The sequence below is a fragment of the Sceloporus undulatus genome, chromosome 2 (genome assembly GCF_019175285.1).
Source record: "Sceloporus undulatus isolate JIND9_A2432 ecotype Alabama chromosome 2, SceUnd_v1.1, whole genome shotgun sequence".
Classification (NCBI taxonomy): Eukaryota; Metazoa; Chordata; class Lepidosauria; order Squamata; family Phrynosomatidae; genus Sceloporus; species Sceloporus undulatus.
The window spans coordinates 204,704,002-204,711,683 of NC_056523.1; the positions used below are offsets into that span (position 1 = coordinate 204,704,002).

Consider the following 7,682-nt stretch of genomic DNA (forward strand, 5'->3'; position numbering starts at 1 on the left):
TTCCAGGTGCTTGCAAAACTCTGTAAGTGAATCTTACTGCTTTAATTAACAGTTTTGTAGACACAATCTGACAAGGTGTGGTTCTTGTTTCTCAGTATTGGAGACTAAGCCTTCCTTAAATCTTGTAAACAGGATACATTATTTGATTTTCACTTTGGCTTCTTTTAAACCAATGCCTGTAGACAAACTCCAAATGAGTATTGTGCCTTAACTTGGTGTTTTGACCCTTAAGCAGACAAATAATATATTGCCAGGCTGAAAAATAGTTTGCTTCTTATTAAAAGCCTAGAAGCCATTGAAAAGTAATGCTGCTAACAAAAGAAACCTGCCAGTTGTCTGGAATATACCTTCCTGGGAACTTGAATGCTTCCAAAGTCACGGATCTTGAAAGGAGCTGAGATCCGATCAACACCTTTGTGTTGCTACATCAAGTAGTGATGTTGTCTTCCATGTCAGTGGGGTGATGAGTCTGCTCCAGGTATTAGTGTGAACTTTAAGATAGTCACTTAAGATGGTGGTACTTCCATGCAGGTAGCATTCAGCGCTTAGGAAAATCCTTTTAAATTTCAGACTAACAGCCAGAGCAGTGTCAATGGCCCATTGAGATGGAAGTCACCAGCTGCTACAGTCTATATCTGCTGCCTTTCTCAGGACTTCAAAAGAAGAAGCAAAATGCCCAGGTAAAAATTCCAGTGAGTTGGATTCAGGATCTCCTTCCCATGGATGAAAGGAATCTGCTAACAGAAAGTGATCTAATCCATTTTCCCAGGGCCCTTTTGCATTATAATTCCACTATTACTGCCATGGCTGTATCCAATGGAATCCTGGAGGGCTGTAATTTGGTGTGAGGCACCAGAGGAACTGCACATCTGAGGATTTCCTAGGATGTTGCCATGACTGTTATAGTGGGATTATAGAACTATAACAGTGCGGTATGAAAGGGGCTCTGGATTCCCTTCCCTTGCATCAGACATCATCCCATTCAGTCAAAGGGAAGAAAGGGAAGAAAGAAAAGGAAGAAGTCCATGGTAGAAGCACAATGAGTTGACCAGAAGAAATTTGGTGTTTCCCTCTCTCCGCATAGAAACCAGAACCCTGGAAATGTTGCTAATTTTAGTTTATTTTGAAGAGAGAAGGATTTTTTTAAGAGGAGAAGGGGAGAGAGGGAAAAGAGAGAGAGAGAGAACCAAAAATGGGAGGCCACGGATTGGAACTGGAACACAGGACTGAAAACAGAATTCCTCTTTTGTCTTTTGCATAAGAAAAACAGTATTAGAATCAGAAAAAAGAGGAGTGAAGATAGGAGGAAGCAACAGTAACAATCTAAGATATGCAGACGACACTATGATACAGTTGGTCCTTCTTATACATGGATTTCTTATCCACAGATTCAAGCATCCACGGTTTGAAAATGTTCAAAAAATATAAATTTCAAATATCAAATCTTGATTTTCCATTTTTTATAAGGGACACCATTTTGCTATGTCATTATACTTAATGGGATTTGAGCATCCACGGATTTTGTTATACACAGGGGATCTTGGAACCAAACCCCAGCTTATAACAAGTCCACTGTATTAGCAGAAGACATTCAGGAATTGGAACAGTTAATAAAGAAGGTCAGAGATGAAAGTGCAAAGGCAAGTCTGATGCTGAACATAAAGAAAACATAAATAATGACCACAGAAGAAATACATAAATTGAATCTAGACAATGAGGAAATTGAAATAGTTAAAGAATTCCCATATCTAAGATCAAACAGTGACCAGAATGGAGACTTCAGTCAAGAAATAAGGAGACTAGGAATGGGTGCAGCAATGAAAGAACTGGAAAAGATAGAGAAGAGCAAAGACGTATAACTGAGCACTAAAGTCAGAATCGTTCAGGCCATTGTATTCCCAATTCTATTTATGGATGTGAGAGCTGGACAGTGAAGGAAGCAGACAGAAAGAAAATCATTTTGAAATGTGGTGCTGGTGAAGAGTACTTAGGATACCATGGATGGCCAAGAAGACAAATGGATTCTTGAACAGATCTGACCAGGGCTGTCCTTAGAAGCAAAGATGATCAAGTTGAGACTATCGTACATAATGAGAAAGCATGGATCTGTAGAGATGAACAATTATGCTAGGAAACGCAGAGGGTAGAAAAAAGAGAGGAAGACCACAAACCAGATGGATAGAATCAATCCAGGGGTGGGGGGGGGGAGGTATGGGCAGGGGCTTCAGGATCTGGGCAGGGCATTGGAGGATAGGAATTCCTGGAGTTGTCTCATCCACAGGGTAGCCATGAGTTAGAACCAATTCGAGGGCAGCTAACAACAACAACAGCAAAACTAATATTAACACATGTATTGAATAATTTGTGGAATTGTCACACACTCTTTTTTTTCTGGAGTCATTGCAGTACATTAAATAAGACATAAAAGAGACAAAAAGCCCAGCTCTGCGATTTTGGAAGGTTTCTTAAAGGAAAGTGTTCTGAACTCTTTCTGAAGACGTTTCGCAGTCAGCATATTCCCCAAGCCTAAACCTTGTTATTCTGCTTAAACCCTACTTCCAAAGCAAAGCTGCTTAAATATTCAATCTAATCATTACAGAAAGCAAAGGACATGAAGAAAGTTATGGAAATAGCAAACTGTACAAGGGCATCAGTGGACAGACATTGTATGTTATCTGCATTCAGCTTCTAAAAGTATTTATTAGCATTTGACAGTGCCTCATTGCCTTTCATTTACATCATATAATTTCATTTCAAGGCTTTACACTTTGAATACTTTGCATTAATTTGTAGGACATTTCATCTTTATTTTTTCATTTATGATTATAGTTTACACTTCTGTCTGTCTGGTCTCCTTCCCAATCTCCCAAATCTTTTGCACTATCAAGTCTATGTCTAGCTTCTCACATTTTGTGTGTTCCTGCTGCATATATTGCACAGCCTCGGACTTTTCTTTCACTTCTGTGCATGTCCGTAGTTGAACATCCTTTTAGCTTGAGTCCAGTTGCATCACTGGACATAGTACTACTTGAACTTGTCCTCTGCTCTTCTCTGGCAGATAGTTAAGTGCCTTCTGACCTGGCAGTCTCATCTTCTGGCATTATCCCTTGTTTCATTTTGTATTGTCTCATCATAGGATTTTCATGGCAATTGACATTCAAGAAGTGGGTTACTGATGCCTCCTTCTGCAAAGTATTAACAAGTGTTAGAATAGTATCACTGCTATTGTCTCTGAAAAGCCCTCTGCCATTTCACCCACACACACACATTGCTGCTGCCTTGGCCCAGTAGCTGTTCGAAATGAACGGAACCCATGAAATGCTACTTACATAAGTCTCACTGATTTCAGCAGGTCCACTATATGAGAAAGATGTGAGAGATCTCAGCACATTATGGAATTTCTAGCATTTCTGAGCCAGAGTGTACAATTAAAGCCTATTGTTTGGTCACAAGAATCTGAAGCCTTTAGGGATTCTTTGGACTCTTCACAATTAATCCTTGCACCTGATATCTTTGATACATACTGTACTGAAAATCTAAGGCGTGTTACAGACCGCCCAGAAGGGGCAGTCTCGCGTCGCTGCCGGTTGCTCTGCGAGGGAGCCGCAGCAGCCAAACCGCGCTGCTCCCTCGCGGAGCAAAAAGAAGCCCCAAATGGCGCTTCTTTTCACGGCGCAGATATGACGCCACGAGGCGCCAATGGCGCACTAGCATCATATGCGCTGCGCGACGTGCGGCTGCAGTACGTCCGCTACGTAAATATGGCGCCCCCCGTGTGGAACGGGCACCGCCATTTTGTACGGACTGGGTCCGTATTAGGGTTAGGGGCGTCCGGAAGGGATGCCCCTTTCTAATCCTAATACGGACCCAGTCCGTACTTTATGCCCGTTTGTAACGGACCAAAGATAACAACAACAAAAAAGAATCAATATAGAGGTGCATCCTTCCTGAAACTCATGACCAAAATCCAATGGCTACTCCATAATACAGTGAACCTACTGAATCAATTGCTAAGTAGTAAGTCAACACTTGAACAAATCCCATTGATTCCATGGGTCTACTCCAGTTTGAACTAACAACTAAATTGACTGTTAAATTGAAATCTATCACTGAACAGGATTCTCTGAAGGCAAGCAGTTTGGTATCACTTTAGCTCTGTGCCTCTGTGGTATAAGCCACAGAGGCTTTACACAGAGGGGCAACGCATTCAAAAGAATAATAGAAGTGACAACATAGACTTAAGTAGGTCTGTACTCCTTGTAGAACAATTAGCAATACTGCCTCATATGTCTTTCTTTACTGCATTATGGTGGAGTCCAAATGAATAAAAGGATTGATTTTAAGTATGTTAAAGAGCTTTAAAGTGTCAAATAAACCTCATTACTGAGTCAAACCACCCTTGCAGCTTATAGCTCCAAAGTGGTTTAAGACTGATGTTTATGTTGTCCAGATGACTGGCCACTAAATATGTAAATCTTCTTCAAGTAAAGAAATTGTTAAAACTGGCTTTGTTCTTTCATAAGGGCTATTTCAAAGAAATAGGGTCACCAAGAGTAAGGGGGGACTCAGATGAAAAAAATGAAGTCCTCTAGCTAGAGTTGCTCCCTCTGTTGTCAGACCAGATCAAGACTAGTTAGTACACAGGTAGATCTACATCAAGCCTTTTTCAACTGTCACAAGAGGAGGGCCTCTCAATCCATGCTTCCTTGAGGTTAAAAATAGCATGGGAGCCCAGAACTCTTGTGAGAAGCTCTCCTCTTATGACGCTTGAGGGAGCCCTGTTTCACACACTATTTGCCTGGGCCTCTATTGCTGAGAGCAAGGCCTGGAACAGACGAGCCAAATTTGCCGTGCTGGTGCCGATTTTAGGGTTAGGGACCATGCACCAACCACACAGTCCCTAACCCTAGCATGGACTGGCAGGATAGTAATGACAGCCTTCCATGTACACGGGTGCCGCCATTATGATGTAAGCATCGTGCAGTGTCTGCACGGCGCAGCACGGCACCATAAAAAGAACCTAGAAATACCAGGTTCTTTCTACCCCGGAGGGAAGCTGTGTGGTTTGGTGGCTGCGGCTTCCCTCCAGAGGGAAATAGACTGCTGGCAGGCCACCCCTTGCCTAGGCCTCTATCCGCACCCAAGACTGTACCGCACCCAAGAAGAGTGGGTGCCAGCAGCATTTGGTATACAATTGGAGGTGATTTTGCTGTATATCAAATGCTTGAGTATTACTCTATTGTGCAGACAGCTGATGTCTGCTCTTCTTGCTCTTGCTTTCCTTTTGATTTGGGGACACTGTCTCAAAGACAAAATCATATGCAACATAGGTTATTGGGCCCCAGTGGATAATACAGTGCCAGCTTCCCTCATCAGCCCCACAAAAGAAGATATTTCAGCATCTCACATTCTGCTTGCAGGCAGTATCTGAAGCACACAAAATGACTCTCCTTCCAGCTGCTGACCACACAGTTCAGCCGTGTAGAAAAGATCCCTATATTTGCGAGTGTTTGGGCAAACATCTCTAGAGCAAGCAAAAATTCATCAGGATCGAAGTCACTGACCTAAATGCAGAGTCCTCTAGGACTGATTGCTGCAACTCCCTCCTGCTGTCTCTTCCTTCAGCTGGCTGGGCTACTGCAGGGGAGAATGTCTCTGAAATCAATGTGCCGTTGCCTCCCATCAAATCAATACTATACAACTTTAATTTACCATTGCATCCTTCATACTGAGCGAGCCCTGCTCAAAGCAGAATTTAAAGGGATTCACTTTGCCCTCTAAAGAAAAATGTTTTTACTGTGAAGGACTGAAAACAAAAGAAAGAAGAGGTGGTAACTTTACCAAGTGCATTTTCTTTTTGAGTACCGGTTCAGATTGTTCCTGGTGTTCCTATGTCTGATTGGTTGGATTAGGAAGAAGGACCTTTTGAATATATGTGTGTTTTTACAAGTAATGTTAGAATCGATGGCTTCCATCTCTTCCAGGCTGGCCCCACAGTTCCAACCTTTGGGCTTTGATCTGATCTGATCTTGCCCTTTTGCCCTCAATACCTGGATTTTGTCCTTAGGCCTCCAAGTGACTTCTATAGTGGACAAGTAGGTGTGTTGATCGGGGGTTCAGTGTGGTGAAGTGTGGCCAATTATCCTTGCTAATTGTTAACTTAAAATATTAAGACAGAATCGTATAAAACAAAAAATAGTAAAAAAAAATGTTGTTGTTATTGTGTGCCTTCAAGTCATTTCTGACTTATGGTGACCTTAAGGCAAACCTATGATGAGTTTTCTTGGGTAAGGTCACCCAGTGGGTTTCCATAGATGAGAAGTGAATCAAATCCTGGCTGCCAGTGGTAGTCCTACATTCAAACTACTACACCACAGTGGATAAAATATTCCCTGTGATATAGTAAAGTTCTGCTATATTAAAAGGTATAAACATCTAGCAAAACCACCTCTGAGTATTCATTCCCAAAGAAAACCCTATGAAATTCAAGAGGTTGCCATAAACCAACAGGCAACTCCAAGGCATATAAATGCACACACCCAGGCTTGCCCATCTTCTCACTTCACAGTGCCCAAACATTGGTTTGTAAAGAATGCTCACAAATTTTCTCAGCTTCCAAAGAAAAGGGTGGCTTGACAGGCACCCTGTAGAGGAAATGCTTATTTGCATATCAGTACTTTTATTTATTTATTTTTGCCTCATACAATATAAGATTGGTTTATTCCCCAAGGTAATTGGGCATTTTATGTAAAATGCTGGACTGCTTTTAGATCTCTTTGTTGCTCTATGTAGAGTGAAAGTGTCGCCCAGGTCCCTTCTACACTACACAATTATCATGCTATACTTCAGCTGCTGTTGCTGAGTGCTAAGGAATCCTACAATTTATAGTGGTGCATGGCATAGAGCTCTCTGATAGAAAATTCCAAATACCTTCCCTAAATTGCAAATCCCAGGATTCCATAGGATGTTGACAAAAGTGTTGAAGTGGAATCATAGCAATATAATTGTGGAGTGTGAAAGAGCCCCTTAAACATAATCAATGGCGGGATACAGACCATCCAAAAAGGATGGTCTCTCCACGCCCTGGTTTGCTGTGCGAGGGCTCTGTAGCAGACAAACCAAGTGGCTCCCTCGCGCAGCAAAAAGAACCTGGAAAAAGTGGGTTCTTTCTGCAGTGCGATTGTGACGCCGCAGTGCGCCAATGGCACACTCGCAGTGTCACAATGACGCCGGGATGTGCGGACACTAGGCGTCTGTCACGTCAAAATGGTGGCGCCCCTGTGTACAGGGTGCCACCATTTTGACATCCTCATCACATGCAAGGGGCGTCTGGAAGTGCCACCCCTCGCACGTTACGACGGCACCCCATAGGGCCCATCTGTAAAGCGCCAATATTTCTCTGTGCATCAAAAGATTATAAGCAAAGTTTTCTTTCCAGGAAACACATCAAAGGCTAGTGATATTTTTGCTGACAAATTCCTGGTAAGGTAGGAAACTGAGGGGAAAGGAGGAAGGGACAATTGGAGACCAAAACCAACATTAATGAGTAAGCCATTTCTGCACCTGAAACTGAGAAGTAATCACACAATAAATTATTCTGCTGATGTTTTTTTCTTAAGAGTCTAATCTCTCCTCTGTTGGTATTGCCATCCCAGGACCACCTTCCAAACACTTTCCAGTTG

The 7,682-nt window shown here is 42.3% G+C and overlaps 1 long non-coding RNA gene across 1 annotated transcript; it reads right to left on the bottom strand.

The window, feature by feature from the left end:
• Positions 1-2,680: 2,680 nt before the first annotated feature.
• On the bottom strand, positions 2,681-5,541 carry LOC121923721. The gene is made up of 2 exons (XR_006102449.1): positions 5,408-5,541; positions 2,681-3,185 (listed from the first exon to the last, which is right to left on the bottom strand). It is a non-coding gene; the product is annotated as an uncharacterized LOC121923721 (long non-coding RNA).
• Positions 5,542-7,682: the final 2,141 nt, after the last annotated feature.